At 38.1% G+C, this 26,821-nt stretch overlaps 1 long non-coding RNA gene and 1 pseudogene across 1 annotated transcript in view; one reads left to right on the forward strand and one right to left on the reverse strand.

Annotated features, from left to right (window-relative positions):
* Positions 1 to 751: 751 nt before the first annotated feature.
* The window catches only part of LOC134757047 (uncharacterized), a 28,356-nt gene continuing 2,286 nt past the window's right edge, over positions 752 to 26,821 (forward strand). The window contains exons 1-2 of the long non-coding RNA XR_010130662.1: positions 752 to 887; positions 6,457 to 6,610. This is a non-coding gene — a long non-coding RNA (uncharacterized lncRNA). The remainder of the gene's footprint in view (positions 888 to 6,456; positions 6,611 to 26,821) is intronic.
* On the reverse strand, positions 14,460 to 15,275 carry LOC101126718 (nucleophosmin-like; annotated as a pseudogene).

The following is a 26,821-nucleotide window of genomic DNA, read 5'->3' on the forward strand; positions in this document are numbered from 1 at the left end:
GTGAACTTCTGCTTCTGGCCAAAGTGGTACACCAGATTTACTCTCTGAGAGGACCAGATTTACCCTCCCACATGAAATAATGAAAAAAACCAAAAAGATGAAACATGTGAAAAACAGATCTCAAGATATGGGCAGCAGGCAACAAAGAATAGTGATCCTTGAGTAGAAGAAAACAAATGAGGTGGACCCTGTGATTGTCCTTGTGTGGAGAAAGTTCCTAGGCTACGGTGCAGGAAACAGGAATCCAGGTAGAGCCACAAGTTTCTCCTGAGTTGAGAAGACAGAACTTTCTGGGAGTCTAGAGGGGGCCACAGCAGCTAGAGTTTACAGGGGAACATATTGAAGAGGAGAGATCACAAAGAAAGAAGCCAAGATCACCAAAGGGTCACTATAAGATATTCAGATAAATACTGATCAGTGAATGTGTGTAAAAAAAACTATCTGAGGCTAGGAATAAAAACAACAGTCATGAAGGCATTAAATGAAACAATCCTCAGAGCTCACATAGGGTTAGGAACAGTTTCTGGTTTTGCTAGCCACAGTGGAAAACCTAACAATTCACAAAACATCAGAGTACTTACATGAATTTTGCCTCAGTAGTAGGGAAAATTTAGCCCTAGACTAAATAGTTTTCTGAATCCACCAAACAAAGATTAAAAGCAAGACCTAAAATAAACAAATTGTTTCCAAGTAACCTAATTGCATTCCAGAACAAAGTTATAGAATGATCACAGGAATCCAAAGATGTACAGCATCACCAGATGAAATCACAGTGCCTGGCACTCAATCGAAAATTAGAAGGCATGAAAGGAAGCAGAAAAACACAAGCCATTAGGAGGAGAAAGGCAAAAAAGACATAGAGATGTTAAAGATGATAGAACTAGTAGGTAAGGACAATAATTGTTATTTCATATATGTCCATATAAATAGATCAAGATTAAACATCTTAAGTAGAGACATGGAATATATAAAAAAGACCCAAATCAAATAGATAGAGATAGAAACTCAATGTTCTGAGATGAAAAATATTTTGGATGGGATTAATGACAGATTAGGCATTGCAAAAAAAAATTAGTGAACTTTAAGACAGCAAAAGAAACTATTCAAAATGAACTATGGAAAGAAAAATGACTGAAATGAAAAGGAACAGAGCCCTGGAACAAATTCAAGTGACTAAATATGTTTGCAATTGGAATCCCTAAAGATTAGGATGAGTAAAAAAATATATTTGAAGAAATAATGACCAAAAAATTTCCATATATAATGAAAACTATAAACACATGGACACAAAAAAACTCAATGAACTCCAAGAATAGAAAACATGAAGAAAACCACACCAAGGTGCATAAAAATCAAATTGCTTTAAACCAATGATGAAGAGACAATAAATATTAAAAGTAACCAAATGAAAAAGATACAGTACATTCAGAGAAACAATAGTAAGGTTGAAAGCAGATATGATCACAAACAATAGAAGCCAGAAGACAGGGAAACAACATCTTTAAAGCACAGAAAGAAAAAAACAATTGCCAATGTAGAATAGTTAAAATACCTTTTGAAAATGAAATATTATTTCCAATGTCCTCATCTTCACTCTCTCATCAGCCTCATCAGCCATGCCCTTCCTTGCACACCAAGTCCTCTTTGGAAAGAGTTTTCCAGCCATGGAATTAGAGTCCCCTGCTGTAGCTGCCACCAGCTTGAGCCCCTTGTGAACACTTGAGGGAAAATAACTGAGTAGGGTGATGATGAGGTACTGTTGTTTTGAGGTTTTTTACATAGTGCTTTGGATTTTTTTAAGGTACTGTTCTCTGTTACAAAAGTTATGCATTTTTTATTTTTAAAAGAATGTCAAAAAGAAAAGAAATGTACAAATTATACTCTTCCCTTACTCTTACCTAATGGTGAAAGTCTGAATGAATGTTCTTCCCTATAAGATCAGGAATAAAGCAAGGGTCACTATTTCTCTCCAACATTATCCTGGAGTGTCTAGCCAAGTATAATAGCTCAAGAAAAAGGAATAAATGTTGTTCATACCAGAAGAGAAGAATCAAAACTTTCTTGATTTGCAATTGACATAGTTTTCTATTAGAATATCCTGTAGAAACTTTAAATAGCTACCAGAACTACTGAGCAAGTTTAGCAAGGCTGCAGAATACAAGAAGAGAATACAAAAATGAATTATATTTCTAATACTAACATCATTGTTCTAACGAACAATCAGAAATAAAATTTAGAAAAAATAAGTATTATTAAAAATATGAAATACATGGGGATGAATCTGATAAAGATATGAAAGGCCTGTACACCAAAACTACAAAACATGGCCAAGATTTCTGAAATCTAGCCAGGCATGGTGGCTCACACCTTTAATTCCAGTACTTTGGGAAGCCGAGGCAGGCAGATCACTTGAGCCCAAGAGTTCAAGTCCAACCTGGGCAACATGACAAAACCCCATCTCTACAACAAAATACAAAAATTAGCCAGGCATAGTGGCACGTGCCTGTACTCCTAGCTACTTGGGTGGCTGAGGCAGGAGGATCTCCTGAGCCTAGGAGGTTGAGGCTGTAGTGAGCCATGATTACACCACTGCACTCCAGCCTGGGTTGACAGACTGAGACCCTGTCTCAAAAATATGTATATTATAAATAAATAAAAATTCTAAAATCTTAAAGATCTAAATAAATGGGAAGCTATACCATGTTCATGAATTGAGAGATTCAATATTTTTAATATCTCATTCTTCCAAAATAGATATATAAATCCAATGCAATTCCAATAAAAAACCTAGTGTTTTTTTTTCAAATGCCTTCAAAAATTCAGATGAAAATGCAAAGGACCTAGAGCAGCCAAAAAACTTTGAAAAAAAATGTTAGAGGACTTATTCTACCTGCCTTCAAGGCTTATTATAACTTATGTAATTAGGAGAGTGTGATATTGGCATCAAGAAAGACAATTAGATTACTGGAACAGATAAAGATTACAGAAGTAGACCACACATATATGCTCAATTGACTTTTGGCAAAAGTGCAGAAGCAATTTAGTGGGATATGGACTTCATGCATAATAGTATGGGGAGCTCTGCAGACCTGTTCCCCAGTAAAATGGTGAAATTATTTTATTATTTCATTTTTTAATTTAATTTTTTGAGACAATGTTGCACTCTATTGTCCAGACTGGAGTGCAGTGGTGCAATCATGACTCACTACAGCCTTGACCTCTTGGGCCTAAGCAATCTTCCCACCTCAGACACATGCTACCATGTTCCACTAATTTTTTTATTTTTTCTTTGTAGTCAGTCTCACAATGTTACCTGAGATGGTCTCAAACTCCTGAGCTCAAGCGGTCCTTCCACCTCAGCCTCCCAAATAGTGCTGGGATTACAGTATGAGCCACTGCATCTGGCCATGAAAATTATTTTAAAAACAACTATTTAAATATCCCTAGAAATGGTTTTAAGAGTGTATAGCCAACGAAGAAACATCTATCTTTTTAAGGCTACTAAAATTTGGTAAGAACAATGAGAGTTTTGATATTTAAACCAAGACCACTTCTCTCTCCTCATTGACCACCAGTTCAGCAAGACAGAAATTCCACCCCAGACAGGTGCAGCCAAGAACACAGGGCTCCCTCTGCCCCCAGCAACCAGTCAGCGGGCCATCCTCCTTGGCGGGGCAGGACATCAGCATTCTCATCCAGTTCCCAGCTATCTGTTGCTGAGACTGAGTTCTAGGCAAGTATGCCCAAGGGATGGGCTTCCTTCTCCCATCCAGTCCCCACTAGTGCAACAGAGGCTTGGCCTTGGGCATGGCACCACTGAGAATTCTGTGTCTCTCATTTTCCCTGCTCTAGTTCATAAGGTGATGGTTCAATGCCAGGAGAGGCAAGATGAGAAGACCCAAAACCACTGTCCCCCCTCCACCTCATGATCAGCTCCTTAAGTAGGGATATCACTCAAAGAGAAGCACACCATTATCACAAACCCCAGCTCCAGAGCCCTGGATCAGATATTTCGCCTGGAAGAAGAAGCAAATCTAAAAATAAATGGCACCTAATCTCATCCCAAAGCAATTGATTTTATTTGCAATAGAGCATGAAGAAGTTTAAACCTAAGGATGCACTCAAGAACAATGAAGGTTGTGGTGAAAGGCATTTGGAAAGATATTGGTAGATTTGTTGAAGATTTGTGCATAAGAGAGCTGGAGAAAGAGATAGATAGAAGTAGCCCTCCTAGGGTCAAAACAAATATCAAACACTGACCACAGGAACTATTCCTTCGAAGGAGATGAAATTTGATTGGCTAAGTCTGTAGATCAATTTATGCCCCAGGGCATTGTTGAAAACAATAATGCAACTAGCCCCCAGTTTGTAGAGTTTAGCAGCTGGGTGCAGTCTAGGGTAGAGAGAGCTAAAGAGAGCTCTGTCAAAACCATTGTCATCCCAGAATGACTGTGGAAATACCCAAGGCTGCCCACCCTAGGAGTAACACCAGGGGTTTAACACTGTGTTTGTGTGTGTGTGTGTGTGTGTGCACACATATGTGTGTGAGACAGAGAGAGAGAGAGAGAAGGGATGAGAGGAGAGAAATAGATAGAGATGGTGGTGGTGGTGGTGAACAGATTTCACTAAGATAAAAGCTAGTCACTAAGCAAATAGCACGCAAATAATAAACCCTGGAGAGGGAGATCAGAACCGAGACTTTCTATTATATATTATTTAAAATGTCTTGTTTCCAACAAAAAAACTATGAGACACGCAAAGAAACAGGAAAATATGGCTCATATACTGAGGGAAAAAAGCAGGCAACAGAAATTACCTGTGAAAGTGACCAGATTTTGGATTTAACAAAGACTTCAAAGTAGCCATTATAAATATGTTCAAAGAACTAAAGGAAACCATGATTAAAGAAGTAAATGAAGGTGTGATGACAATATTGCATCAGATAGACAGTATTAATAAAGATACAAATTATTTAAAAAGAAATAGAAATTCTGGGGTTGAAGGGTACAATAATTGAAATGAAAAGTTTATTAGAGGGGCTCAACTTCTTGTGAAAGAATTAGCAGACTTGAAGATAGATTGATTCAGATTATACAATCCAAAGAACACAGAGAAAAAGAATGAAGAAAAATGAACAGAGTCTCAGAGAAATGTGGGATATCATTAAGCACACCAACATAAATGTAATGAGAGTACCAGAAGAACAGAAGAGAAAGGATTTATTTGTATATAAAAACCACAATGACCGGACACATCAATTAGAATATCTAAAATTAAAAATAGCGGCCATCCCAAATGTTAGCAACAATGTGAAGCAACTACAGCTCTCATACACTGATGATAGAAATGTAAAACTGTACAACTACTTTATAAAACAGTTTGACAGGTTTTTAAATGGTTACACATATATTTATTATATAATCCAGCGATTCCTCTCTTAGGTGTCTTACCCAAGAGAAAGGAAGTCATATGCCCATACAAATACTTATTCATAAACATTCCTAACAGCACTATTTGTAATAGTCAAAAACTGAAAACAACCCAAATGTCCATCAAGAGGTGAATACATTATCAAATTATGGTATATTTATGCAACAGAATACTGCCCAGCAATACAAATAATTTAGTATTGATTTATACAATAACATGAATCACATGGATAAATGTTGATAAACTTCAAAATAATTATGCTGAATGAAAGAAGTCAGATGAAGAGAGTACACAGTTTTGCTTCCCTTTATCTAAAATTCTAAAAAGTGCAAACATCTATAGTGACAGAAAGCAGTTCAGTGGTTGCCTGCGGTGGGGTTGAAGTGAGGAACAGGCAGACATGAACAAAGGGGAATGAGGAAATGCTAGGGGTAATTAATATGTTCATTATCTTGATTATGGTGATGGTTTCACAGGTGTGTGCATAGGTCAACATGTATAAAGCTTTATACTTTAAATACATTACTTTGTTTTATACCAATTATGCCTCAATATAGTTGTTTTAAAAATGTTATCAGAGAAAGAAGAAAACTAAAGTGAAGTAAATAATCATCCAGCTATTGGCTGATGGGTATTGTTATTCACATAAAAATTTTTCTAATAAAGAGTAAAAGTTGTATTTGAAAAAAAAATCCTGGCACCCCAGTCCCGAGGATCCCTAGAAAATTTACAGGGGTGTCAGTCTTCAAAAATTTTTAAGGGCAGATTTTCAATCCTTGGCTTGCATATACCTTGCCAAGACATCCAAGGCACCTGCAATTTCTTGCTTACCAGGAATTTCCATCACCTGCCAGCAAGATTTTATTATATCAATGTGGTAGACCAGCCTGAAGTGCTATGGACTGATAGGGGTACAGTCTTTATGGGCTTGACTATAATAAAGAGACAGAGGGTCTAGTCAGGTAAACAAAAACAGTTTCTGGGCTTTTTGCTTAGAGGAAGTAATGAGACAAAGACATATTTCAGATTGATAGGTAAATACAAGAGGCCAAAGGTTTTACTCCAGTGAAGAAACTACATGTGGGACAGTAGCTGCAGTTGGAGTCATCACCTGATTAAGTTTATGATGATACACTCTTACCCTCTAAGACTGTCAGTCTTCGAAGCATATACTAAACAGGTGAGTCAAATGCAGATTGATAGGAATAATTACCCTGCATTTTTAGTCTTGCTTGGTTACATTCATCTTTGAGGTTCCACACAGGGATTTAGTATTGCCTTCTATTTTTTGTAGGGTAATCCCAGGTCCTTCCACTTGGTTATTTCTACCATAATAACTGTTATTCGATGTGTCAGAAAGCCAATGTGGGAATTCCATCAGTTGTCAGGTGTGCTTATTGAAGCATTCACTCAGGAACAGTATAAATAACCACAAGACAGGTTTATGGATACATTGAACCAGCTATGAGAAGGACTCAACAAAATTCCATTTGTTATTGCATCCCTATAAACACCCATTTTGACTGGTAGGCCACAGTGGAGTCCTCGGTTCCAGCAAATTAACCATGTCCAGAATTCCTAGAAAGTCTGGATATTTTCCTTTCTCTAGAACACAATTATTCTAATACATGGCTGCATATTCGTTTGGGGAAATACTAGGAAGAAGCATCAGAGTATACATTCCTTTTACAAGGGTATCTGGCCTCTTATTTTAGGTCAAGTTATTGAAGAATAGTTTACATACAATAAAATTTACTTTTAAAAAGTGTATAGTACAGTTCAACAAGCTTTGACAAATGAATACAATCATGTAACCACCATCATAATTGAGATTCATTAGGGGTTTTAATGTCAGTTGACAAGCTCATCCAAAAATTTGCACAGCAGAGCAAGACTCCAAAAATTAACATGAAAATTCTGAATCAGAAAAAATATGACAATTTTGACCAGATATGAAGACTTTAATGATTAACCTTTAGTATTAAATATAGTGTGAAATTATGCAGATATCAGTGGACTAATGAAACAGAATAAACTCTGGAAACAGACTCATTCCTATAGAGAAGTAATGTATTAAATGTGGCATTAAAAATCAAGGGATAAAGTATAAAATTTTCAATCCGTGTGTTGGGACAACTGGTTATCTACATAGGAAAATAATTGATCCCTACATCTCCCACAACATACCACAATATATTCCAGGTAGACTAAAAACTTAATTGGGAAAAGCGAACTTAAAAATCTTTGGAGGAAAATATGATGTAAGAGTACAGGATTTTTGTTTTTTTAAAAAAGAGATCAAGTGGAGTGTTTATACATCGGAATACATTAAAATTTAAAACTCATGCATAACAAAGGACATCATAAACCAAGCTAAAAGACAAACTACTGTATATACACTTCTGAGAAGATGAAATCGATGTATTTTTCTCTACCCCTCTTGCTAAGTACAGTTACATACCCTGGACATTATACATAAAACAAGCATAACGACGTTCTGAAAAGTCAAGAAGACAAACTGGGTAAGGACCTTGGAACCCAAGAAACATCATGATGATGAGTTCTCTAGCTTTTCTTTTGCCTCATATATCCCAGACTTGGAGCTGAGGAAGCCAGCAGTCAGGAAACACCAAAGGGTACAGATCTTAAAAGCCTGCTCTCTCTAGCCAAAGAACTAGGAAAGGGACAGCCTAGGAAGACAGAAAACTTTTAGACAATAAATGCTATATCTAGCCAAATACCATAGAAAAAGCAGTGGATCCATCCTAACCAATGCCAGAAAAGGCTTAGTGGAAAACCTAGACTTCCACTCTTGCCAGGCTGTAATGGAGCACCACAATACTCCCACTAGGGTAATGTCAAAGAAGACCAAGTCAGGAGCCAAGACTTACATCCCCAGTGGGTGGTAATGAGAGCTGATCCCCAGCCCCTACCTGGCAGTGTCCTTTTTTTTTTTTTTTTTTTTGAGACGGAGTCTCGCTCTGTCGCTCAGGCTGGAGTGCAGTGGCACGATCTCGGCTTACTGCAAGCTCCACCTCCCGGGTTCCCGCCATTCTCCTGCCTCAGCCTCCCAAGTAGCTGGGACTACAGGCATGTGCCACCTGACCTGGTTAATTTTTTTTTTTGCATTTTTGGTAGAGATGGGGTTTCACCATGTTGGTCAGTCTGGTCTTTAACTCCTGACCTCAAATGATCCTCCCACCTCAGCCTCCAAAAGTGCTGGGATTATAGGCACGAGCCACTGCAGCTGGCTGGATCCACCCTCTTTCTACTCCTGGAATGGTGTCATATGAAGCCAGCGAAAACAGAAGGTTTAAATAAGTTCCAGATTTTTATAACATAATATCCTAGATTTCCAGGTTTCAATAAAAAATTGCACCAAGGACCAGCAAGATCTCAAACTAAATGAAAAAACACAATCAATAGATGCCAACACCATGGTAATATAGATGTTAGGATTATTTTACAAAGATTTTAGGTAGCCACCATAAAAATGCTTCAACAATTACAAATACCCTTGAAACAAATGAAAAATACATCTCAGTAAAGAAATAGAAGTTATAAATAAGAACCAAGTAGAAATTTTTGAAATGAAAAATACAATAACTGAAATGTAAAAATTAATAGATGATTTAACAGCAGAGTGGAGGAGCCATATGAAAGAAGCAGTGACTGGAAGATAGAATAATAAAAATTACTTAATCCAAACAACAGAGAGAAAACCTTGAGAAAAATAAACAGAGCCTCAGGGACCTGTGAGACAGTAACAAAAAAATTGAACATTTATGTCATCAGAATTTCAAGAGAGGAGAAAGAGGGCAGGTTTGAAAAAATACTTGAAGAAATAAAGGCTGTAAATGCCTCAAGTTTGGCAAAAGGCATAAGCCTACATATTTAAGAAGCTGAATGAATACAAAACGGATATGCCCAAATAAATTATACCAGACATATGATACAGTCAAACTTCTGAAAACTAAAGACAACTTAAAAAGAAACTGTGGTATACCAGAAGGAAGTGGTACATTTTTCAAGTGCTGTCAACTCAGAATTCTATATCCAGCAAAAACGTCATTCAAGAATGAAAGAAAAATCAAAATAGTCTCAAATGAAAGGAAATGAGAATTTGCTGCCTTTTAGGATGACTAAAGAAAACTCTCAAAACAGTAAGAAAATAATAAAAGAAGGAATCTTGGAACACAAGATAAGAATAAAGAACAGTGGAAAAAGTAAAATCATGGGAAATATACTACATTTTCTTTCTCCTCTTGAGTTTTCTAAATTACGGTTGATGCAAAAATTATAACACATCTGATGTGGTTCTAAATGTATATAGAGGAAATATTAAAAACAATTAAGAGCTGGGCATGGTGGCTCATGCCTGTAATCCCAGCACTTTGGGAGGCCAAGGCAGGTGGATCACCTGAGTGCAGGAGTTCAAGACCAGCCTGGGCAACAAGATGAAACCCCATCTCTACCAAAAATACATACAATTAGTTGGGCATGGTGGTGTGTGCCTGTGATTCCTGCTACTTGGGAGGCTGAGGTGGGAGGATCACTTGAACCTGAGAGGCAGAGATTGCAGTGAGCCGAGATCATGCCACTGCACTCCAACCTGGGTGACAGAGTGAGACCCCTTCTCAAAAAAAAAAAAAAGTTATAAATAGGAGAGAATAAAAGGGAGTAAGATTTAAATGACTCACCGGAACTGGTAAAATAATGACATCAGTAGATTGTGATAAATTACATAATACCCAAAGCAACCACTAAAAAAAGCTATGCAAAGAGGTACACTCAAAAGTACTATAGATAAATAAAAATGGAATTTTAAAAAATGTTCCAAAACCCACATGGAGCAAGGAAAAAAACAGAAAGACTAGTTAGGAGGTAATTACAGGTTAGAGGTGTAATGATCTGGATATTGTGATAACAGTAGACATGGACAGAATGTAGTTTGGGAGTAAAATTTACTAAATTTTCTTACATATTAGATATGAGGTGAGAGAGAAAAAAAGGAATCTAGAATGATATCTAAGATTTTGACAGGAGCATATGAGTAATGCTGATGCTGAGGTCCAGAAGACTAGAAAAGAGATAGAGGTTGACAATTTATTGCTTGATCTTAGAAATGTTAAATTACAGATTAAATTCAGGTCAGTTTTTCCCTATATTAAGAACTTAGAAAAAGTCCCTGGTGCTTGGTTAAAGTGCATACAAGGTCTAAATAAATAAATAAATAGGCATTGTTGCTTCAGAGATGGCAGTAACTTGGGAGAAAATACCCGGAAGGAATGGAGTTCTATTTTACAGAATGCATTTATGTTTTGAATTGGAGACCATTATATGGTGCTATCTCCACAAGAGCCAGCACACACTGCTTTGCAAATCAAGGGGTGAGGCAGGAGTGAGAATGGATCCTCTCACCATTGCACCTAATAGTCTTCTCATGGAATTTTTGCTTCCTATCCCAGCAACTTTGAGCTCTGCTGGTTTGGAGCTTTTAGTCGCCAAGGTGGTGGTAGTTGGGAAGTGGGAGAATGCTTCCACCAGGGATCACATGAATGGTTCCACAGAATTAGAAGATGAGACTGCTACCAGGCCATTTTGGGCATCTTATGCCATTGAAGCAACATGCATAAAAGGAGGGAGGGGTGGTGTTACCCTACTTGTTGAAGTGATTGATTCCAATTACCAAACTGAAATTGGAGGCAAGGAGGACTATGTGTGGAACCCAGGGGACTCTCTTGGGTGCCTCTTAAGTGGCTATACCATTTTGCATCCCCCCCAGCAATGAATGACAGTTCCTGGTGTTCCACACCCTCTCAGCATTTGATGTTATCAGTGTTTTGGATTTTAGCCATTCTGATAGGTGTATAGTGATATCTCATTGTATTAATTTGCTATTCCCTGATGACATATGATGTTGAACATCTTTAAATATGCCTACTAGCCATGTGTATATCTTCTTTGGTGAGTGTCTAAGTATTTTGCCTATTTTATAATTGGGCTGTTTGTTTTCTTAATGCTGAGTTTTAAGAGTTCTTTGTGTATTTTGGATAACAGTCCTTTATCAAATAGTTGTTTTGCAAAGATTTTTTTCCCAGTCTATGGTTTGTCTTTTCATTCTATTACCAGTGTCTTTCGCAGAGCAAAATATTATTTTTCAACTTTTATTTTAGATTCAGGGGGTACATGTGGAGGTTTGTTACCTAGGTATATTGTATGATGCTGAGATTTAGGGTACAAGTGATACTGTCACCCAGGTACTGAGCATCATACCAAAGAGTTAATTTTTCAACCCTCTGCACTTCCTTCCTCCTCCCTCTGGTAGTCCCCAGACCTATTGTTGCCATCTTTATGTCCATGAGTACCCCATGTTTAGCTCCCATTTATAAGTGAGAACACACAGTATTTGGTTTTCTGTTCCTGCATCAATGCTTTAGGATAATGGCCTCCAGCTGCATCTATGTTGCTGCAGAGGATATAATTTCATTCTTTTTTATGGCTGTGTAGTATTCCATGATGTATATATATGCCACGTTTTCTTTATCCAATCCACTGGTGATGGGCACCTAGGTTTATTTCATGTCTTTGCTATTGCAAATAGTGCTGCAATCAACATGTTTGTGTCTTTTTGGTAGAATGATTTGTTTTCTTTTGGATATATATCCAATAATGGGATTGCTGGGTCAAATCGTAGCTCTGTTTTAAGTTCTTTGAGAAATCTCCAAACTGCTTTCCATAACAGCAGGACTAATTTACATTCCCACCACCAATGTATAAACATTCCCTTTTTTCTAAAGCCTCACCAGCACCTGTTGTTTTTTTGACTTTTTAATAATAGCCATTCTGACTGGTGTGAGATGGTACCTCACTGTGGTTTTGATTTGCATTTCTCTGATGATTAGTGATATGGAGCATTTTTTCATATGTTTGTTGGCTGCTTGTATGTCTTCTTTTGAGAAATATCTGCTCATGTCTTTTGTCAATTTTTAATAGGGTTGTTTGTTTTTTGCTTGTTTGTTTCTTATAGATTCTCAATATTAGACCTTTGTTTGATGCATAGTTTGAAAATATTTTCTTCCATTTTGTATGTTGTCTCTTTACTCTGTTGATAGTTTCTTTTGCTGTGCAGGAGCTCTTTAGTTTAATTAGATCCCACTTGTCAATTTTTGCTTTTGTGGACATTGATTTTGAGGATTTGTCGTAAATTCTTTCCCAAGGTCAATGTCCAGAATGGTGTTTCCTAGAATTTTTTTTAGGATTTGAGATCTTACTCTAAATTTGTAATCCATCTTGAGTTAATTTTTGTTTATGGTAAAAAGATAGAGGTCCAGTTATATTCTTCTGCGTATGGTGCTCCAGCTATCCCAGCACTATTTATTGAAGAGGGAGTCATTTCCCCATTGCTTATTTTTATTGACTTACCTGAAGATCGGATGGCTGTAGGTGTGTGGCTTTTTTTTCTGGGTTCTCTATTCTGTTCCATTGTTCTATGTGTCTGTTTTTGTACCAATACCATGCTTCTATGGTTGCTGTAGCTTGAAGTAAGGTAATGTAATGCCTCTGGCTTTGTTCTTTTTGCTCGGGATTGCTTTGGCTATTCAGGCTCTTTTTTGGTTCCATATGAATTTTATAATAGTTTTTTTCTAGTTCTGTGAAAAATGATGTTGGTAGTTTGATAGGAATAGTGTTGAATATGTAGATTGCTTTGGAAAGTATGGCCATTTCAACAATATTGATTCTTCTGATCCTTAGTATGAAGTGTTTTTCCATGTGTTTATGTCATCTATGATTTCTTTCAGCAGTGTTTTATAGTTCTTTTTGCAGAGATCTTTCACCTCCTTGGTTAGATGTATTCCTAGGTCTTTTAAGACTATTGTAAATGGGATTGTGTCCTTGATTTGGCTCTCAGCTTGAACATTATTGATGTATAGAAATGCTACTGGGCCAGGCACGGTGGCTCACACCTGAGCCGAGATCGCACCATTGCACTCCAGCCTGGGCAACAGAGCGAGACTCCGTCTCAAAAAAAAAAAAATGAAAGAAAAAAAAAAGAAATGCTACCAGTTTTTGTACATTGATTTTGTATCTTGAAATTTTACTGAAGTCATTAATTTTTGAGTTAATTTTTATTTATGGTGAAAGATAGGAGTCCAGTATCATTCTTCTGTATATATGGCTAAGCAGCTATCCCTTGAAAGGATAAACAGTTCCAGGAGCATTTTGGCAGAGTCTTTAGGGGTTTCTAGGTATAGAATCATTTCATCCACAAAGAAAGATAGTTTGACTTTTCCTCTTCCTATTTGGATACCTTTTATTTCTTTCTCTCGCCTGATTGCTCTGGCTAGCACTTCCAGTACTATGTTGAATAGGATTGATGAGAGTGGGCATCCTTGTCTTCTTCCAGTTTCCAAGGAGAAGGCTTCTGGTTTTTGCCTGTTCAGTATGATGCTGGCTTTATGATGCCAGTGTGTTTGTCATAGATGGCTTATTATTTTGAAGTATTTTCCTTTGATACCCAGTCTCTTGGGGGTTTTTATCATGAAGCGATGTTGGATTTTATTGAAAGATTTTTCTGTGTCTACTGAGATAATATATGGTTTTTGTCTTTAATTATTTATGTAGTGAATCACATTTATTGATTCACATATGTTGAACCAAATTTGCATCTAAGGAATAAAGCCTACTTGATCATGGTGAATTAACTTTTTTTATTTTATTAAAATATTGAGTTTATTTCACATGTATATTTTTGTCTCCCTACCATTTCCATTTCTGACCTCTGCTACTACTATGTCCTATCATAACATTCCATACGTACTTAAAACCAAGCAAAGGGTGGAGTTCCATCTTTAAAAACTAAACAGGCATTTTGGACAACATATTCTTGGCAATGGTACCTGGACAACATTTACCAAATATGGTAGGGAAAGTTCTCATTCTGCATTATAAAAAGGACAGCCAGATATCAACTGTTACTGAAATGAAATAAGATGGAATATTCGTAACAAACTATTTAAATTATTTTCTTAAAGAGACTTCCTTCACTGCCAGAGATCTTGAATAGCCTCCTGGTCAGTCATCCAGAAGCAATTCTTCACATAATTGATGAACGTGGTTTCCACTTTGGGAAGAGAACCACCTTTTTCTAAACTTGCTTGCATTTTTGCTTTAATATCTTCTACAGAACTAGATCCTTTTGGTGTTTCAGTTTTTTTCTCTTTTTGAAGGATTCTTGTCTTTTTTATTTTGGTGTTGATGGTTTTGAGTCTTTTCCATTCTCGTTTGACTTCTGTGCTTTTTTGGCTGGAGTATCTGGTATAGATTTCTTCACTTGTGCTTTTTTTTTTCAGTTTCCTCATCATCTTCATCATCATCATCTTCTTCTTCTTCTTCATCAGCAGCAACTTTTTTCTGTGAAATCTTGCTACCACCTCCAGGGGCAGATCACTTTCCAGATATACTTAAGAGTTTTACAACCTCCTCCTTTTCATCTTCTGACTCTGCATCTTCCTCTACAGCTACTATGTGCTGTCCACTATTATGCACTGGCCCTGAACCACACTTCAATCGTAAAAGCGCAGGCGGTGTTATTTCAAAGCCCCCAAGGGAAACCGTTGGCTATGCAAACATTTTCAAAGTTGCCGGTGTTACTTTAATTGGATTTCCTTCACAATTCATTGCCTCTGCTTCAACAATGTGCAATTTATCCCTCAAACCAGCCCCTAAACTGGTGCTCATTTTCATCATTATCCAGATAATCTTTGGTCAGCCTTTAGTTCACAACCAAAAAGATAGTTCTAGGGCCTCAGGGGGCTCATTTCCATGTCCACCAAATCTTCCATGGGGTGGTGGCATGCACTAAGGCGGAAGAGAAGACAAATGGAGATAAAGGACTACTGCTCCAGAGAACAGCTGCTCAGGACACAGTCATACCAGGGAACTGAATTAACTTTTTGATGTGCTGTTGAATTCAGTTTTCTAGTATTTTGTTGAGGATTTTTGCATTTATGTTCATCAGGGATATGGGCCTGTAATTTTCTTTTTTGGTTGTATCTTTGCCAGATTTTGGTATCAGGATGATGGTAGCTTCATAAAATGAGTTAGGGAGGTGTCCTCCCCCTTGACTTTTTTGGAATAGTTTTAGTAGATTTGGTACTGGCTCTTCTTTTACATCTGGTAGAATTCAGCTGTGAATCCATCTGGTCCAGGGCTTTTTTTGGTTGGTAGGATTTTTCTTACTGCTTCAATTTTGGTATTCGATATTGGTCTGTTCAGGGTTTCAATTTCTTCCTGATTCAATATTGGGAGGTTGTGTATTTCCAGGGATTTATTCATTTTCTCTAGATTTTCTAGCTTTTGTGCATAGAGGTGTTCATAATAGTCTCTGAGGACCTTTTGTATTTCTGTGGGATTGGTTGCAATGTCACCTTTTTTGTTTCCGATTGTGTTTATTTGGATCTTCTATTTTTTCCTTTGTTAATATAGCTAGTAGTCTCTTTATCTTGTTTATCCTTTAAAGAAATCAACTTCTGGTTTCATTGATTCTTTATATGGACTTTGGGTCTCAATTTCCTTCAGTTTGTTCTGATTTTAGTTATTTCTCTTCTGCTGCTAGTTTGGGGTTACTTTGTTCTTGTTTTTCTACTTCCTGTAGGTGTGATGTTAGATCATTCATTTGAAATCTTTCTAACTTTTTGTGGTAGGCATTTAGTGCTATAAGCTTTTCCCTTAGCATTGCTTTTGCTGTTTCCCAGAGATTTTGGTATGTTGTGTCTCTATATGTTAGTCTGCTTTTGTGTCATTATAAAGAAATACCTGAAGCTGGGTAATTTATAAAGAAAAGAGGTTTAATTGGCTCATGATTCTGCAAGCTGTACAGAAAGCATGGCACCAGCATCTTCTTGGCTTCTGCTGAGGCCTCAGAGGGCTTACAATCATGTTGGAAGACAAAGGGGGAGCTGGAATATCACATGGTAAGAGAGGGAGAAGAGAGAAAGTGGGGAGGTGCCACAATTTCTTAAACAACCAGATCTCACATGAACTAATAGAGTGAGAGTTCACTCAATATTGCTAGGACAGCACCAAGCCATCCATGAGGGAGCCATCTCCATGACCCAAACACCTGCCACTAGCCCCCCCTCATTTCACATGAGATTTGGAGGGGACACACATCCAAACCTTATCACTCTGTTTTCATTTATCTTAAAGAATTTCTTGACTTCTGCCTTAAATTTGTTGTCCCAAAAATCATTCAAGAGCAAGTAGTTTAATTTCCATGTAATCGTGCAGTTTTGAGAGATCATCTTAGTATTGATTTCTATTTTTATTCCACTATGGTCCAAGAGTATGATTGGTATGACTTTGATTTTTTTAATTTATTGAGACTTGCCTTGTGGCCAAGCATGTGACTGATCTTGGAGTATGTTCCATGTGTAGATGAGAAGAATGTGGTTGATGAGTGGAGTATCCTGTAGATGTCTATTTGTTCCAATTGATCGAGTGTTGAATTTAACTCCGAACTTTTTTTGTTAGTTTTCTGCCTCAGTGATCTGTCTAACGCTGTCAGTGGGTTGTTGAAGTCCCCCATTATTATTCTGTGGCTAAGTCTTTGTAGATCTGTACTTGTTTTATAAATCTGGGTGCTCCAATGTTGAGTGCATATCTATTTAGGATAGTTAAGTCTTCTTGTTGAATTGCACTCTTTAAATGATTTTAATTGTAATGAAGTCCAAATTAATACTTTTTCTTCCATAGATTATACCTTTGGTATTCTTTTTGTTTGTTTGTTTGTTTGTTTTTTTGTTTGAAACAGAGTCTTGCACTGTCGCCCAGGCTGGAGTGCAGCGGTGCGATCTCGGCTTGGGCAAGCTCCGCCTCCCAGGTTCACGCCATTCTCCTGCCTCAGCCTCCTGAGTAGCTGGGACTGTAGGCGCCCGCCACTACGCCCAGCTAATTTTTTGTATTTTTAGTAGAGATGGGGCTTCACTGTGTTACCCAGGATGGTCTCAATCTCCTGACTTCGTGATCCACCCGCCTAGGCCTTCCAAAGTGCTGGGATTACAGGCGTGAGCCACCGTGCCCTGCCTTACCTTTGGTATTCTATCTAAAAACTTATCACCAAACCCAAGGTCACCTAGAGTTTCTCCTATTTTATCTTCTAAGAATTTTATAGTTTTGTGTCTTACATTTAGGCGTATGATCCATTTTGAGGGTTTTTTCAGGGTTTTTTAAAAATTGGTTTCTTCAGATTTTCTTCATAGACAATCTATGAACAAAGACAGTTTTCTCTCTTTCTGACCTGTATACTTTTTGGGGTTTTTTTGTCGTTTGTTTGTCTGTCTTTTTTTTTTTTTTTTTTTTTTGAGACAGAGTCTTGCTCTGTCACCCAGAATGCAGTGGCGTGATCTCTGTTCCCTGCAACCTCTGCCTCCCGCGTTCAAGTGATTCTCCTGCCTCAGCCTCCCGAGTAGCTGGGATTACAGATGCCCACCACAATGCCTGGCTAATTTTTGTAGTTTTAGTAGAGATGGGGTTTCACCATGTTGGCCAGGCTGGTCTCAAACTCCTGACCTCAGGTGATCCACCCACCTTGGCCTCCCAAAGTACTGGGATTACAGGCTGGGATTACCTGACCTCAGATGAGCCACCTCGCTTGGCTTCTGTCTACCTTTTGTTTCCTTGTCTTGTCATATTGCATTAACTAGAACTTCTTCTACAATGTTAAATAAGAGTGAGTAATAGGGGATATTCTTACCTCCTTCTTGATCTTAGCAGGAAAGTCTAGTCATCTCACAGTATCCATGAGGAATTGACTCCAAGATTCACTGTGGATACACAAATCCACAAATACTCAAGTTCCTTGCATAATATGTACAGTATTTGCATATAAAATATGTACATCCTTCTGTATACTTTAAATCAGCTCCAAATTACTTATAATACCTAATACAATGTAAATGCTATGTAAATGACTATATTTTAAAATTTGCATTTTTTTTAATTATACTTTAAGTTTTAGGGTACATGTGCACATTGTGCAGGTTAGTTACATGTGTATACATGTGCCATGCTGGTGTGCTGCACCCACTAACTCGTCATCTAGCATTAGGTATATCTCCCAATGCTATCCCTCCCCACTACCCCCACCCCACCACAGTCCCCAGAGTGTGATATTCCCCTTCCTGTGTCCATGTGATCTCATTGTTCAATTCCCACCTATGTGTGAGAATATGTGGTGTTTGGTTTTTTGTTCTTGCGATAGTTTACTGAGAATGATGATTTCCAATTTCATCCATGTCCCTACAAAGGACATGAACTCATCATTTTTTATGGCTGCATAGTATTCCATGGTGTATATGTGCCACATTTTCTTAATCCAGTCTATCATTGTTGGACATTTGGGTTGGTTCCAAGTCTTTGCTATTGTGAATAATGCCGCAATAAACATACGTGTGCATGTGTCTTTATAGCAGCATGATTTATAGTCATTTGGGTATATACCCAGTAATGGGATGGCTGGGTCAAACAGTATTTGTAGTTCTAGATCCCTGAGGAATCGCCACACTGACTTCCACAATGGTTGAACTAGTTTACAGTCCCACCAACAGTGTAAAAGTGTTCCTATTTCTCCACATCCTCTCCAGCATCTGTTGTTTCCTGACTTTTTAATGATTGCCATTCTAACAGGTGTGAGATGGTATCTCATAGTGGTTTTGATTTGCATTTCTCTGATGGCCAGTGATGATGAGCATTTTTTCATGTGTTTTTTGGCTGCATAAATGTCTTCTTTTGAGAAATGTCTGTTCATGTCCTTCGCCCACTTTTTGATGGGGTTGTTTGTTTTTTTCTTGTAAATTTGTTTGAGTTCATTGTAGATTCTGGATATTAGCCCTTTGTCAGATGAGTAGGTTGCGAAAATTTTCTCCCATTTTGTAGGTTGCCTCTTCACTCTGACGGTAGTTTCTTTTGCTGTGCAGAAGCTCTTTAGTTTAATTAGATCCCATTTGTCAATTTCGTCTTTTGTTGCCATTGCTTTTGGTGTTTTGGACATGACGTCCTTGCCCATGCCTATGTCCTGAATGGTAATGCCTAGATTTTCTTCTAGGGTTTTTATGGTTTTAGGTCTAACGTTTAAATCTTTAATCCATCTTGAATTGATTTTTGTATAAGGTGTAAGGAAGGGATCCAGTTTCAGCTTTCTGCATATGGCTAGCCAGTTTTCCCAGCACCATTTATTAAATAGGGAATCCTTTCCCCATTGCTTGTTTTTCTCAGGTTTGTCAAAGATCAGATAGTTGTAGATATGCGGCATTATTTCTGAGGGCTCTGTTCTGTTCCATTGATCTATATCTCTGTTTTGGTACCAGTACCATGCTGTTTTGGTTACTGTAGCCTTGTAGTATAGTTTGAAGTCAGGTAGTGTGATGCCTCCAGCTTTGTTCTTTTGGCTTAGGATTGACTTGGCGATGTGGGCTCTTTTTTGGTTCCATATGAACTTTAAAGTAGTTTTTTCCAATTCTGTGAAGAAAGTCATTGGTAGCTTTATGGGGATGGCATTGAATCTGTAAATTACCTTGGGCAGTATGGCCATTTTCACGATATTGTTTCTTCCTACCCATGAGCATGGAATGTTCTTCCATTTGTTTGTATCCTCTTTTATTTCCTTGAGCAGTGGTTTGTAGTTCTCCTTGAAGAGGTCCTTCACATCCCTTGTAAGTTGGATTCCTAGGTATTTTATTCTCTTTGAAGCAATTGTGAATGGGAGTTCACTCATGATTTGGCTCTCTGTTTGTCTGTTGTTGGTGTATAAGAACGCTTGTGATTTTTGTACATTGATTTTGTATCCTGAGACTTTGCTGAAGTTGCTTATCAGCTTAAGGAGATTTTGGGCTGAGACAATGGGGTTTTCTAGATATACAATCATGTCGTCTGCAAACAGGGACAATTTGACTTCCTCTTTTCCTAATTGAATACCCTTTATTTCCTTCTCCTGCCTAATTGCCCTGGCCAGAACTTCCAACACTATGTTGAATAGGAGTGGTGAGAGAGGGCATCCCTGTCTTGTGCCAGTTTTCAAAGGGAATGCTTCCAGTTTTTGCCCATTCAGTATGATATTGGCTGTGGGTTTGTCATAGATAGCTCTTATTATTTTGAAATACGTCCCATCAATACCTAATTTATTGACAGTTTTTAGCATGAAGGGTTGTTGAATTTTGTCAAAGGCCTTTTCTGCATCTATTGAGATAATCATGTGGTTTTTGTCTTTGGCTCTGTTTATATGCTGGATTACATTTATTGATTTGCGTATATTGAACCAGCCTTGCATCCCAGGGATGAAACCCACTTGATCATGGTGGATAAGCTTTTTGATGTGCTGCTGGATTCGTTTTGCCAGTATTTTATTGAGGATTTTTGCATCAATGTTCATCAAGGATATTGGTCTAAAATTCTCTTTTTTGGTTGTGTCTCTGTCCGGCTTTGGTATCAGAACGATGCTGGCCTCATAAAATGAGTTAGGGAGGATTCCCTCTTTTTCTATTGATTGGAATAGTTTCAGAAGGAATGGTACCAGTTCTTTCTTGTACCTCTGGTAGAATTAGGCTGTGAATCCATCTGGTCCTGGACTCTTTTTGGTTGGTAAACTATTGATTATTGCCACAATTTCAGCTCCTGTTATTGGTCTATTCAGAGATTCAACTTCTTCCTGGTTTAGTCTTGGGAGAGTGTATGTGTCGAGGAATTTATCCATTTCTTCTAGATTTTCTAGTTTATTTGCGTAGAGGTGTTTGTAGTATTCTCTGATGGTAGTTTGTACTTCTGTGGGATCGGTGGTGATATCCCCTTTATCATTTTTTATTGTGTCTATTTGATTCTTCTCTCTTTTTTTCTTTATTAGTCTTGCTAGCGGTCTGTCAATTTTGTTGATCCTTTCAAAAAACCAGCTCCTGGATTCATTGATTTTTTGAAGGGTTTTTTGTGTCTCTATTTCCTTCAGTTCTGCTCTGATTTTAGTTATTTCTTGCCTTCTGCTAGCTTTTGAATGTGTCTGCTCTTGCTTTTCTAGTTCTTTTAATTGTGATGTTAGGGTGTCAATTTTGGATCTTTCCTGCTTTCTCTTGTGGGCATTTAGTGCTATAAATTTCCCTCTGCACACTGCTTTGAATGCGTCCCAGAGATTCTGGTATGTTGTGTCTTTGTTCTCGTTGGTTTCAAAGAACATCTTTATTTCTGCCTTCATTTCGTTATGTACCCAGTAGTCATTCAGGAGCAGGTTGTTCAGTTTCCATGTAGTTGAGCGGCTTTGAGTGAGATTCTTAATCCCGAGTTCTAGTTTGATTGCACTGTGGTCTGAGAGATAGTTTGTTATAATTTCTGGTCTTTTACAGTTGCTGAGGAGAGCTTTACTTCCAAGTATGTGGTCAATTTTGGAATAGGTGTGGTGTGGTGCTGAAAAAAATGTATATTCTGTTGATTTGGGGTGGAGAGTTCTGTAGATGTCTATTAGGTCCGCTTGGTGCAGAGCTGAGTTCAATTCCTGGGTATCCTTGTTGACTTTCTGTCTCGTTGATCTGTCTAATGTTGACAGTGGGGTGTTAAAGTCTCCCATTATTAATGTGGGAGTCTAAGTCTCTTTGTAGGTCACTCAAGACTTGCTTTATGAATCTGGGTGCTCCTGTATTGGGTGCATATATACTTAGGATAGTTAGCTCTTCTTGTTGAATTGATCCCTTTACCATTATGTAATGGCCTTCTTTTTCTCCTTTGATCTTTGTTGGTTTAAAGTCTGTTTTATCAGAGACTAGAATTGGCTGGAGTGGTGGCTCATCCCTGTAATCCCAACACTTTGGGAGGCTGAGGCAGGCAGATCACCTGAGATCAGGAGTTCGAGACCAGCCTGGCCAACATGGTAAAACCTTGTCTCTACTAAAAATACAAAAATTAGCCAGGTGCGGTGGCGGATGCCTGTAATCCCAGCTATTCGGGAGCTGAGGCAGGAGAATCGCTTGAACCCAGGAGGCAGAGGTTGCAGTGAGCTGAGATCACATCATAGCACTGCCTGGATGACAGAGTGAGATTCCGTCTCAAACAAACAAACAAACAAAAAACTTTTTCAAATGTTTACTATGGAAGCATAAACAGAAGGTTGACCATGTATCCTTTCAATCTGAGAAGTACCTAAACCTTGGGTAATGATAATGTCATCACAGGAAGAATGTGAAGATGATCCTCAGTTGTACTAACATTGGGCTGCCTCTTGACAACCTAACAGAAAGAACAGCAGCAACTTCTCAGAGAAAAAGAAGAAAGCTAATAGGGGATCAGCAAGATTGGAAGAAAATTGCAGTGGTGGTTTTGTGCGGGATCCACCCAGCTAGCCAGAACTGTTTCCCAGAATTCCTTTCCTGTGTGAATCCAGGTTTGAGTTGGCTACAGGGAAAATATGTGGATGACGTGAAAAGCAAAAGTGCAGCGGCATCCACTAAGCTCTGAAGATCGGTGCCAGGTAGAGGCACAGCTGTGGCTCATGCATGTGGTTGCTGACGTGCTGGCCTCCTGCTGAGTATGGGACAGCAGCTGGGCTCCCTCCAGCTCCCATCCAATCTCTTCCTTCAGCTCCTCTGAATTTTGGGACAGGCACAGGTGCAGCTCAGGGAGGAGAATGCCAGCTTCTGTAGGTCACCCATGCTGTCAAGGCGAGAGGTGATGGGAGACAGACACAGGTCCCAGTTTGTCTTTGTGGGTCGTAGTTTGTCCTTGCAGGTTCCAGTTTGTCTTGCTTGTCCTGTTTCTGGCCTGGCCGACCTACAGCAACTTCAAACCCACCCCCAGACAACAAAGGCAAGGGCTTTCCCTAGATATTCACAAGCTCCCACAACTGTGAGAGGTCCAATCTCTACCCAAGTCTCTTATTTTGTATCTCTCGTTCCGGTTCTGCCTCCCTGACTGAACCCTGACTTGTGCAGTGCAGCCTGATCCAATGAACCTATCTGGTGAAAAGGGGTTAGGTATCTTTTTCATTACTTTAGAAAAGGTAAATCCGAGAGATTGCTTACTTTGAAAATATTTACAGAGCTGTCAGCAAATATATGGATCTTTTTTACTGTTGAAATGCAGATAAAACCTCTAACTATCTTCTCCAACCAAATAACTCTTAAGGACCTCAAACTGTGAAATCTAACATGTATTTCTTGATAAACACAGCTACTGGACTTTTTTTTAATATCGTTGAAAAATCCTAGACTTCTAAGAAAATAAAAGAGGTCAACCTACAGTCAGAGTATAACATTGGTTTTAGTCTCAAAATATTTCTATTCAGCTAAATCCTTTTTCTCCTCTTTAAAAAGCCACTTGAGAAATCCCATTTGACAAGGGATATTACTACAGTTTGTACTGCTCAACATCAGGGCAAGACTTTTTTCCCCCTTTTGTAAAATCAATTTGAGTTATTTACAATGAACTTAAAAACCATGAACTTTAATGAAAAAGCTTGACAGGTTTGATGTATGATAGACTAAAGTTTAAAAAAAAGACAGAAAAAGATTTTTTTTTCTCTTTGGCTGTGGGATAAAAACATGGGTCTAGCTACTCAGAGTCACTTCTCAGAGAGCAGTGTAATAGAGTTGCCCAGTGATTATAAAATTTCTACAGAAAACTAGCTAACAAAGGAGATGTAAATGTTTTTCCATCAGTGGAATAATGTAGCAGGAGGGGGTTGCATTTCTCCCAACAAACAGAATCTTTTTGTGTGGTGTGTTTGTCTGCAAGCTAGTTGCTGATTACATTATTTGGTTTATTTTGTTGGGGTAGCTCCTAATAATTATTTTCTGGGAGAACCGCAAAATAGATTAAGGTGCAGGACATCCTTGCAGAAGGGGCTGGATTCTGGCCATGGATGGCCTAAAACACTGGACGTTTTCAATACATGACTTCATGTCCTCCGCGGCATTTGCATCCCAGCTCCTTGTTTGCTTAATGCCTTCACACTAGTTGTAAGCAGTTTCTCAAACATAATCTTCAGCTGGGTGTTTACTTTGACCATGGACTTGATTTAGAAAGAAGACTTTTTTCAAAGCAAATCCATCCACTCTTCCTGTGTCTAAAGGCAAAAGAGAATAATTGTGTCATGGCACCCAGCCCTGTGTGTTTAGAGCTTTGAAATGATCCCAAAATTACTTTTCCCCTTTCATTTATTTTCTTCTTAAATCCTGTTTTACAGTAATCATTGAAGTGACTTCACTACATGGTCAGCTAAATGATGGCTTCAGGAATCTGGCTATTTTAAGTAGTAGAGACTAAATATCCACTTCTCAGTACAAACCTTTTTAAAAGGTATTTGTTTAATGGATGAGAAATGCCTGGAATATGAATTAAAATGTGCCCAAAGTACAACTGCATTTTTTCTAAAACACTCTGTGCAAGAAAATGTAAATTTTGTTCCTTGTTTGTACCTTTCTTCTAGATTGTATTTGTGTCTCTTTATATGAAATAAAGAGGAAAAGAGCAGGGCAAATTTAGAAATAAAAACATATTTTAATATTATTAGTGACTTCTACCTGATCACTTACTAATGAATTTTAAGTCAGTGACTTTGCAATGTAAATATAAAAGCAGTTATATAGTTTGGAAAAACTCTGCACCCTGAGTTCTATCCCTTTCACACATTCTTTGACCCTTTTAAGTTTATCCTTTGGCTATAATGAGTTTATTCTTTGGCTCAGTTTAATATTTAGACTACAGAAAGAAAAAAACTTGAGTCACTCTAAGTTAGTTTGGCACTTCCTTTAATCTCGTTGTTCTTGTTTAACTCCAACCCCTCCCACTCCCGAATGAGGACAACAATATCAAACAACAATTGGGATATTGGGTGAGAAAGTGCTTCCTAGTTGGGCTTGGGAAGAGGTGAGCTCAGGAAGTGAGGGCCGCATTTAATTGCTGAATTGATTCACAAGTGCTGAGAGGCTGTTGGAGTTGAATACACTCAGATAGATTCAGGAAGCCTGAAAATAATTAATGAACTTTGTCACTTAAAATTTGGATTTTACAATATTTTATTTTTGATGCCATTTTGTTTAGAAAATGTCAGAATGTAGAAAGAATGATGGGAATAGAAAATCATCACTTGGCAGGAATAATTATTTCAGTCAAGAATCATCATCAATGATAATCCAACAATCCCATGACTTCATATGTATCCAAAAGAAAGGAAATCGGCGTATCAAAGAAACTTCTGCACACTCATGTTTATTGCAGCACTGTTCACAGTGGCCAAGATATGGAATCAACCTAAGTGCCCATCAACAGAAGAATCAATAAAGAAAATGTGGTGTATAAACACATGAAATACTATTCAGCCATAAAAAAGAATGAAATCCTGTCAACTGTGACGACATGGATGAACCTAGAGGACATTAGGTTAGGTGAAGCAAGCGAGGCACAGAAGGACAAATACCTCATGTCTCACTCATATGTGGAATTCTACAAAGCTCATCTGGAATTTGGGGATTGGTTATGGGATTCAAACAAAGAGGTACAGATTAAAGAGGATGGAACAAAAACGATTTTTGTTGGAGGGAGTTTTTTTTGGAGGGAGCGTGTGTAGTGAAACCTGTGAATTTCACAGTAGTTATGGACTGCTAAACAAAAGATTTTCCAATATACAGGACAAGCAGAGGAGTAAAAAGAAAAGATGACTACAGGCAGAGACACCTGAAGAATTTTTCAAAGAACTTCCCTATCTTCTCCTTGGCCAGCCCCACAGATGCTGTGACAATCACTCGTGGAGTGGGGTGAGGTTAACACACTACTTATGAATCAACAAAAAGTCTCTCATAAATAAAAGATGTCATACATAGGGTTTTTTTGTTTTTGTTTTGTTTTGTTTGTTTTCTAATTGCACCAAACTCTTTCAGTGGACATTTTAACGGAAATGAGTGTGCCTTGCAAATTCGTATTTTTGGTATGAAAATTGATATTCAAAATGTATCATCAGGTTTTATATTACTAAAAATACGAGGTTTGTATAATTTTTAAACCTTCAGATATCCCCAAATATTTTTGAAAAATGCAAAACTGCTGACACCTTTTCAAATAATTTTTTTTTTTTTTTTTTGAGAGACAGGGTCTCACTTTGTTGCCAAGGGTAGAGTGCAGTGGTGAGATCATAGCCCTCTGCAGCCTTGAACTCCTGGGCTCAAGCAATCCTCCTACTCAGCCTCTTGAGTAGCTGAGACCACAGGCGTGTACCACCACTCCTGGCTAATTTGTTTTTTTTTTTTTTTTTTTTTTTTTTTAAGAGAAATAACACAGTGGAGGTCTCATTATGCTGCCCCTGCTGGTCTCAAACTCCTGGGTTCGAGCGATCCTCCTGCCTCCACCTCCCAAAGCACTG

Source organism: Gorilla gorilla, chromosome 14 (genome assembly GCF_029281585.2).
Source record: "Gorilla gorilla gorilla isolate KB3781 chromosome 14, NHGRI_mGorGor1-v2.1_pri, whole genome shotgun sequence".
Classification (NCBI taxonomy): Eukaryota; Metazoa; Chordata; class Mammalia; order Primates; family Hominidae; genus Gorilla; species Gorilla gorilla.